The sequence below is a fragment of the Aulonocara stuartgranti genome (genome assembly GCF_965226115.1).
Source record: "Aulonocara stuartgranti genome assembly, chromosome: 1".
Classification (NCBI taxonomy): Eukaryota; Metazoa; Chordata; class Actinopteri; order Cichliformes; family Cichlidae; genus Aulonocara; species Aulonocara stuartgranti.
Window position 1 is genome coordinate 9,140,747 of NC_138939.1, and position 10,010 is coordinate 9,150,756.

The window sequence follows — 10,010 nt, forward strand, 5'->3', positions numbered from 1 at the left end:
TCAAAGGAAAGGTATATAGGTTAGTTCTACATTTCTTCATAACAGACTACCATATGACTAACATTTTAAAAAAAAAACTAGATTTCATAAATTTGCTGTTAATAGCCCACCTATACATGATTAAACACAGCATTTTCTTTAATAGGAGGGAGGGCATGAATTTTCACATTAATATTATAAGTCTGTGTTGAATTTATTGATAAAATTATTTTTCTGTAGATAAAGACTTTGTGCTTTTGCTGACGGACTATGATTCTTTTTGAGAACGCAGTCATGCAGTTGAGTGTTCTCACAGTTTAACAGGTGCTTGAGACTCAAGAGAGGGAGACTCTCATACAGTGAGGAGGTTAGCTAAGGTATGTAGAGTGGCGTCCTGGTGTTTCACATTTAAAACCCCATTACAAGCAGATGGAATATAATTCATTACTGGACATTGCATTTATTTATAGACTTTTCTCTAAAAACTGTGCAAGACTAGGTAAAGATTCTAACTGGTGAGAAGTTTTTTTTCCTTTTGCACTGTTGTCAAATTCTTGCTCAAAGTGAATGATTGGGTCTCTATAATATTGCAAGGCCTTGACTTACCTGTGTCAAGTACCCTGAGATATCACATTTGATGATTTCTTGTTACATAGATGAAATTCAACTTAATTCAGGGTATGGAAAAATGTTTATTACACACTAAACTTATCAAGTTTATCTGACAAAACTTAGTATTTGCTGTGTTATGTTAAGCATCATGTGTGGAAATGAATTTTTCTTTTTAGTTTTACTGCTTCTTTCCAATTTTGAATTACAACTTGCTTTGCTGCTTTGCTAGAAACTGAAGGTTAATAATCATTACTTCCACCAGATTGTGGTAACAAATGCCTCTCTGTCAGATTATGCAAAACCTACCTTCACAATTTTCATAAAAGGTGGTTGAAAGGTCAGAGCTTGGACCAACAAAGAACCTGTTCATTCTGACCAGGTCAGTTTTAAAAACATATTACATGGATTGCTGCCATAGTAAAGTTTGTTTGTAAAAACAGATTTACTACTACTAATAAAAAGTTTTAAATGCCAATCCCCTACCAGCTTCTTGCTCAATATTTTTTTAACCAATGTCTTAAAAAACAATATTTGGATTTTTCAATAGTATCATTCCGTAGCCAATCAAAAACGAAGCTGCCTAACAGCAAATAAGTTCATATCTCAGCATCACTTTTACCATTGAAAGTCTAACTGCATGCACTTGGAATACCATTTTGAGGAAACATGTATGCATTACTATAATATCAGTTGATGTCCTGATATTCATGTTTTTACATAAGACTGGACTGATGGCCTTAGTGTAAATAGATGCAATCCCTGACCTGGACTGTGTGTCACATATAGTCAGCCATGTCTCACACAGAAGTAGACAAAGAAGACAACCAATCTGGAGGTGAATGGAAATGGCAGAGGCTTTCTTGTGAGGCTGAGCTCACTTTATTAGCATTGATTCCCTTTTTATGTATTTTGTCCCAGCTAATGCTATTGATCAGATCAGGGCTGCCACTTTCCGTGGACCCTTTAAAACTTTAACAAATTCCGTTTTTATGTGCTCTTTAGCTTCAAAAGTGTCTGATGGTCTTTTAGAAATAAAGCTACTGTTTATTTCAAAAATCTACTTTTTTGTAAGCAAAAAAATACCGCTGTTTAGGTTTTTTTTATAAAAGCGTGACGTCTAAAAAACTGTCATTGCAGGTGCTGGTGTGCCAATCAGGCTACTAACGCTATTCACGATGCATAATAAAACTCAGTTGAATGTGGATTCCAATTTCTGTTCAAATATATTGCACGTTTAGGATTGTAAATTTACTTTTATTTTAGTGCACTGCTAAGAACTCGCAAACATAACCTGTGATAACAAATCAAAGAAGCTGGATTTTAAAAAGTCCTGCAAGTGTTGATGCCAGCTCTACTGTGCTCCCCATGGCCCGCCATGTTGACAGGACAGCCGGGAACAACAGCTAGGAATCGAACGAAGTTCACATGTCCCTTCCATCTCAAACAGGTCCCCGCTGAGGAGGAGAATAGCAATTACCATGCTAAAAAGGTGAAAGAAATGTGAGACAAACTTTGAATTCACATCTAAACCAATCAAATAGTTTATTTGAATTTAGTAATAGGAGGTCTTGGTTAGTATTTGTCGAAGATTATCATAATTCAGGTAGCAGATTCTAGAGGTTAATATGTGCTAGCCAAAAAACAGTTTTTTAATTTTTTAGTGTAGATTACTTACATGCACACTGTAAATATGATCAAATAAAATTAATTTCCTCTAAAAACAACATGAGTAGATCAGGGTGCTTTAAAATATGGAACAGAGATTGTCAGAAGCATTTAAAAACATAAAGAATCTTTTTAAAAATATGATAACATAACAGTGAGAAATGCATGTTAAGATCTTAGAAATGTATTGTTAATGAGATAACTATCTGTTAGAGATAACTTACGACTAAGCAACGCTAATCAGATCATTTATGTGCAGTTGCCCTGACCAAATTCTTACTGTGGTCTGTTAAAATACAAACAAATAAAACAGATAATGTAGCAGTAAAAAGCGTTTTTTGTTTCCTATAACTGTATTGCCACAGATAAGAGTTTGCAGCTAAAGAAACTCTACATAAAAGTATTGCTAAGCTTGGAACCATCACAATCAGGCTTTTCAAAAAACCAATTTTTAGATTTTCATACAACAAAAATTCAAGTTCATTTACTTTTCATGCAGTAGAAATGCTGGTTAAGACTAATCAAAACCCAAAATGAGTTAAAAAATCATAACAAAAGAAGGCTGTTAAGATTTAGGTGTTTTAGCACTGACATTGTCCGGTTCTCCTATGTGACATCAGAGCTGCAGCTTAGAGCGTGAGACGGCCCAAGCCTTGCTCATCAGCTTATGGTAATGTTGTGAACAGTGTGACTGCTCCAATAGAAAGCCAGCTGACAGCCAGTGACATGGCCTGCCTGTCACCTGACACCTGCCAATAGAAGGGGGAGGGCCACACACACGCACATATATAAACACACGCACACATACACACACCTGATAATCATTGAATTATACACAGTGCGCCTCTTTGACTAACCTCTCCTCTCCCGGGACCCAGCTGTTCATGAAATACCTCCCAGTAAGACAGTGGGGATGGAGGAGAGGGGCAGCTGAGGGAGGCTGGAGGGAGGGGTGCAGGGGAGGTGGAGAAAAGGCATTAAAAAAAAAAAAAAATCACGCCTCACTGGCTCCCAATACCATGCACATTTTTAAGAGAGCCAAAGTGAAAAGATACAATTTCACTCAATGAGGCGGGCTGCAAAGGCAGGCACAAAGGAGACAAGATAGTGCAATCTAGAGGTCACTGACACTGCCTCTGCTGTAATTACTACACTTCCTTACTTCTGCAATGCTCCCACCCACATCTCCTTCTATTCCCCCACCACCACCACCACCCCAACACACACACACACACACACATACACACACCTCTTCCAGACCAACATGAACATGTTGGTCGGTAAGAGAACAAGTGCATTGTCTGAGTTAAATGCTATCTTCATTTTCTCTGGGACAAGATTTTGAAGGTGCTGATCCTGTTGATATAATAAAAAGGCAGATTTGTAACTTGGCAAGAAACCACACGACCCATCCTTGCTTTTCGCTCCACTCACAAGCAGCTCTTTGGTTTCTGGTAACACGGCTGTAGCATTAAACTTCAGCTCACAGAGATGATCAAGGGTATCACAGCCCAAATAGGTCAATCAAACCTGAACACACTCTAATTCAAACATCTGACTGAACATAAAGGTATTGCAGACCTATGGGTCTGGTCTGGCCTCTACTGAAACTTAAAAGTCTATTATTTGGCCTTATTGTGTGTTTGGTCAAAGTATAGGTCTGCTGCAACTTTCCTTTAAAGTACAGGGTTACTGCAAGATTAATCCAAACCGTTTTCTATTTGTGATTCAGGTTCAAATTTGCAATTTTCAAACAAGAAAGTCAGAGTAAAGATCCGAAGAGACTGAAAGAGCATCTTCTTTTTGTACACTACTCAACACTTTAGCATTTTTCAAATCAAAGTTCTGTCCCACAAGAGAAATTCAAGGGGTGAGCGGGAATGAATCACATCAAAAGTGATACCGTGTATTTGTCTCGGGTTAAGTTTTGACGTGTGTGCTTGTGTTGCTGTTTTAAAGGATTGCAAGCTGGGTAAAAAGAAAGGGCTGCAGTCAACAAAAGGCATTATATACCGTGCCCAGCCAACCACTTAAGATATCTTTGAAGATGAATCAATCACTATATTATAGCGAAAGTCCACAAGGTGCCTGGCTCATGATCGAACACTCTGCACTTCATAGCAGTCTACAGGGCATTGATGCTCTGATTGATTGCAGAATGGAAGTGACTGGAAAGAAGAAAAGGATTACGCTTGTCAAATGCAGTCAATACACCAGGCTGGTGGTCAAATGTTTGCAGTAAATCTCAAATAGTGTCTGCAAAGCTAAAAAGGAAAAACTGAAAAAAAATATTCATTTCCTCAGAGGACCATCCTCTTGCATCCACACTCAAACTGACAACCCTGCAAATATGCAGTGGGATGAGTAGCCTAAAGCTTTAGGAGATTAGCAATGCTTTAAACATCAAAACAAGTCTTTCTATTATCTCAAGACAGACCTGCCATCTGAAACCGAACAGATTTTAAGTCAGACCAAAGAACATACTGCTTCATACACAATGTGCATTATTGTTTCACCATCCCAGGATTTTTATAGGAAACTTTTTTTTCTCTCCATCATTCTTACCATTGGTTTAGTGCATCTCTTGACAGTAGCGGTATTAAGTGTTGCCCCTTTTGAAGAAATTATACACGCAAGTCAAAGCATCAAATCCCTGCGTTGGCACGAGGATATTGGAAACAGGTAACGATATCTGTGCATCAACCAGAGCTCAGCAGGGCTGCTATTGAGCTTAGTGTATTCAGTGCGCCAATAGCTCGAGTGTTATTTACAGAGGGTTTTTCTTTTATGGAAAAATCAAGACGTGATTGATTCAGGTTAATGTGACTGCAAGCCAGCACCAAGCAGCATTTCAGTGCTCAGGTTAACAGAAAACACTAACTTCCATAAAGTGCTATGGAGATAAATCACTGTTATCCTGACAGCGCTGACAGCAGTTTAAGCAGCGGCAATCATCAGAAGCACCTCGGGAGCCCCTGTGCTGCATTCTGCAAAATGTCATGGGGGGGTTGATGGAAGGGAAAGAGACGGGTGGTCTGGTAGACAGAATGGGGGTGGAGTGGGGGACTGGGGGGGTCACTAGGAGAGATGGTCATATCAACCACCTATCAGATTGCAGGGGCTTTACATAAACATCCCAGAGCAGTAAGCAAATTCTGTTGACGAATAAAGGTAATAAAACAGACAGAGGTTGGCAGGACGACCGGCCCCCGGTGCATTCCCCTAGCACCGCACGCTCACTCACTCACCAGCTCACCCGAGTGAGATTATGGTGTTTGCTTTTATCTGTCAGAGATCAATATTTCAAACGTCCGATAAAAGAGGAAATTGAACTGGGAATAGACTGAAGTGCTGTAAAAGTACAAAGCACAATTATCAAAAAGCACTTAAACTGCCTAATAGGATACACATATTAAAAATGCTCAAATGGATGTTCCGCAGCCATAATGAGAGCCGATTCTCGTCCTCCATCCCCACTAGCCCCACCGTGTCTTTGATCACAACACAGTGCCCTTCTGCATGTAGTCACTGTGGTCAATGCACTCTGGGTAGTATATGGAGCCCTGGAGGCTATGTACACTGTGTTTTAACACACCGCCATTAGGTGTGATTGGGCACTTTCGGCCTTTTATGGGAAGTGCATTACAGATTTAAACTTTGCATAAGAGTGCTAAGTCTGGGGATACAAGGACACGTGAGAGGCCCACAGAAACAAACAGAAAAGAAGGAGAGTCCATAACCCTCTTTTGTTAGAGGCACTCACTAAGTTTACTCTGTAATGGTCACCCTGTTGCCAAGAACTCTACTTCATGGCATAAGCACATCACTGTTAATGGCTTTGAGTAGCTCAGTGGATAAATCTGGCTGCAAAGTTGGAAGTTCACCTCCCAGCGTGCAGCGGGCAAAGTTTAGCACTGGCCCATGTTCCTTGACCACCTCACTATTGATATATTAGATATAAGGAGCTTTAGGTTAATATCACTGCATGATATGCCTTTAAGTATTTTTCTATTTGTGCAAAAAACATATAAAAACACAAATAAAAAGAGGAAAGAAAGTAATAGAATGAGTTTGAGAACATATTCACTGCTTTGGCTAATGAGGAGAATTGAATCAGGTAAGAAGAGGGGCTGGAAATATCAGGTGATGTAGGAGGAGTGGCTGCAAGAGACCTATGAGAATTACTTCTGGGAGCACAGATAGTCACTACTTAAAATCACTGACAGGTGAATAACATTGATAATCCCATTACATTGATGCTGGCACTCAAGCAGATGTTGATTTATCATGTAACAACTGTCTAAACTTTGTTTCAGAACAAGCGCATCCCCTTTAAGGAGTCCCCGGTGGGAGTTGTGAGGTTCTGCGTGGCAGTGCGCACATAACAGATATCAGTGCTTACTTGCCCTCCAAACTCAGATTATTCCAGTTAATTATTTCAGCTAAGCGTCCGTGAGACTTTAAAGTTAAATTGTATTGCGCTGAGACCCCATTTAACATAAATTAGCATAAAAACATTTTCAGTGTACAGGGTAGTCCAATAGAGTCAGTCTAGTCTTTGTTCAATATTTCTGAGAAAGATATAATTTCACACACAGGAACTAAAGACGCCCTGTGCAAATCGAAGGCTAGGTTTGATCACTGGACCCATATCCAATGGTATTTAGCCCAGTCGCCACTTACTTCTAAGCAGTATGAGTAGTCTGGGAATTTGTATACATATATTGCCTTTCATTTGTTCAAAAGGCCAATTACAATACTGTGTGGTCTAAAAAGAGAAAATTAGCTGCAGCTCTCTGGGTGAAAAAGCCTTGTTGATGCCAGAGGTGAGAGGAGAATGACCAGACTGCTTTGAGCCAGTGGCGTGTCTAGAAAATTTTGTTGGTGGAGCCAGGTAGGGGCACAGATTTGGAGAAGGGTGGCAGATGTAAAAAAATTCTACCAACCGTTAACCATAATTCAATAATCCTGTAAACCTAATAACCGAATGCACTTTTAACTCTTATTAGAATGAGATTTTAACCACTACGGTGCAAAGTTTTTAGATACTGCGTTGATAAAGTACAAGAGATACAATCAGTGCTTTGTCAGTGTTTACTCAGCATTCAAGGACAGCAATATTTGCATAGTATTTTTACTGACATATAGTGCACATATGTTTTGGGCAAAAACATTTTTGAATATTAAAATACAAACATTTGTAACAAACAATTGACAAATTAGCCAGTTCCAATGTAAAACTTTATCTGCCTGTTAAAAAAAGAAGATAATCTTCTCACAAACTGGTGTTTGATTTTGAAACAGGAAAAAAGTGGGGAAACAACTGAAAAGACTAACATTTGAATAAAACCTGAAAGCAAGTAAATACTTTCTATGCTGCCTTATGGTAAACTTTGGTAATATTGATCAAGAACAACACTGGCTGATGATGAAATACAGTCAGCTGGCATGGTGACACTGCCAGTATTAACCTGCAGGGCTGGACTGGGACAGAAAATCGGGCATTTTGACTACAGACCGGCCCACCAGGTATTAAAGCCATAAAGCCTTTGAATGAAAACAAATGCTGTTGTGACAGTGATGTCTTGTTGGTATATGTATGATTTCTATACATTTTACGTCAGATAAAAACTTTGGTTGTAAGATTTAGATCATTATTTAATAAAAGCTAGATATTTTAAATGAGAATAAGAAAGAAAAGTATTTCTTTGTGCCCCACCTTTCCCTGTTAATGCCCTACCTGGCCCCCTGGCAACACTTTCCTAGATCCACCCCTGCACAGTTACCAGCTGTCAGCTACGTAGAAAAAGGATCCTGGTGTTATTTATCTCTCAGAAACAGTTCATAACTTCCCTTCAACTCGTTCATGTCACCTAAAAGGTAAACCTGTTTCTCCATCATCTGTTCAGCTCTGATGATTCAGTAAGGACATCTCCTGGTTTCAGCTTCATGTTTCCCTCTCATCACACATCCAAACCGATATCATGACCAGCAGCTTTACAGCTGTGTCTCCAGCAAACATCAGCTGATACTAGAAATTAATATTAAATAAATTCTAACAACAGCTGATCAAGCTTAAACGTGCTGCTGTTGTTTAGCGCGACATCCGCTGGTTTCCTCTTTCTGGCGCAAAGTGGGCGATAAACAAACGAGAGAAAAGCTGATCAGCTGATCATTGATCAGTTTCATGATTGAAGTAGCAACAGGAGAGGCAGGGGGAGAGAATGAGAGAAGAAGAGGCAGCTGTGCAGCGTAAGGACAGAATAAATCCAGCTTTGTGTCTTTTTTTCATTATAGCGAAAGTCCGGGACAAACTGCGTCTCTTCTCAGCTCAATATGAAACGTGTAATATTTTCTCTGAATGAGGGACCATTCCATTTTTTTACGGAGCCGTTGGCAACTCTACTAACTAACTTTATGAATAAAATAAAGTTCACTATCAGTAACATCATAGCACCCACCCAGCTGTATATAAACTCCGTCAAGCTGGCTAGAACGCAGTACGAGTTATTGCAACTGAGGGTAAAAAGTCAGCACAACGAAAATAAACTCCACCTAAACTTGGTTTATATCTGACCCAGATAGACTGCAGGTCATAACTTCTTACCTGAAGTTCAGTTCACCTGACACTCGGACTGGTGGCCGCCTCGGGGCTCTCCTCCTGCCTCCCCTTCCCTCATCCACCTGCTGGCCTCTGTGGAAGCCCCGCCATAGCCACCACCAAACAACTGAGTTATTTTTACACATCGACCTGCATCTGGCCAATCCACCACCTCTCATTGTTCATGCCATTACAAAAAAAAAAATAAAAAAATAAGTCACCGGGCATATGCTCGGTATGCCGGATGGCCAGTCCAGCTATGTTAACCTGCAACCAAATCTGCAGCTCCATACAGCAATGTTACGACTTAGATTATATCTTATAACTCATAACTCTTATGTTAGCTGCCCTCAGTAGCCTACTGTCTGATATATTCAACGGCTGCAATAATTCTTTAAGTGTTATTTTTTCTTTGGTATTCTAATTTCACCGAAGTTTACTAAACTCAACAAACTTAATATTACTTACCGGGACATTTATTCTGTCCTCATTTTCTTTCACCGAAAAATTGTTTCCTGCAGTGCCGTCTTCCGTGCTTGGCTCTCCTACCTTTGCTAACATGATGCACATAGCGCAGAAGCCGATGCTGCATTCACTTACACTCGGATATCTGAGCTTCACCGTGAAAACATAATCGGACATTTGATATTTGATTGAATTTTATTGTTTTGCCTTTGGGGTGGCACCTGGGGTGGCCAGTCTGGTTGGGGGGGTGGCCTGTGCCCCCCCACTGGACACGCCACTGCTTTGAGCTTACAGGAAAGCGACAGCAACTTGATAATCAATGTTACCAAGGTATGCAGAAGAGCATCTCTGACCACAGAATATGTGAAACTCATAAGCAGATGGGCAGCAGAAGACCACAAGAAATTGAGGAATTAATTTGCACAGGCTCACCAAAACTGGACAACAAAAGATTGGAAACATTGTGATCTCGTATAGTACATCTTGATTTACGCTGTTGCTGCCAGATGGTAGAGTCAGAATCTGGCATAAACAAGGTGAAAGCATGAATCCATCCTGCGTTTTCCCAGCATTTCAGGCTCCTGCTGGTGGTGGTGTATAGGGAATATTTTGGCACACTTTGAGCTCCGTAGTACCACTTAAACATGGTTTAAATGCCTCAGCCTACCTGAGTGCTGTAGATGACCAT

The 10,010-nt window shown here is 40.0% G+C and overlaps 1 long non-coding RNA gene across 1 annotated transcript in view; it reads right to left on the bottom strand.

Annotated features, from left to right (window-relative positions):
* The window catches only part of LOC309711777, a 45,250-nt gene extending 35,690 nt beyond the window's left edge, over nucleotides 1-9,560 (bottom strand). The window contains exons 1-2 of the long non-coding RNA XR_014278100.1: nucleotides 9,326-9,560; nucleotides 8,864-8,950 (exon numbers count right to left, since the gene is read on the bottom strand). This is a non-coding gene — a long non-coding RNA (uncharacterized lncRNA). The remainder of the gene's footprint in view (nucleotides 1-8,863; nucleotides 8,951-9,325) is intronic.
* Nucleotides 9,561-10,010: the final 450 nt, after the last annotated feature.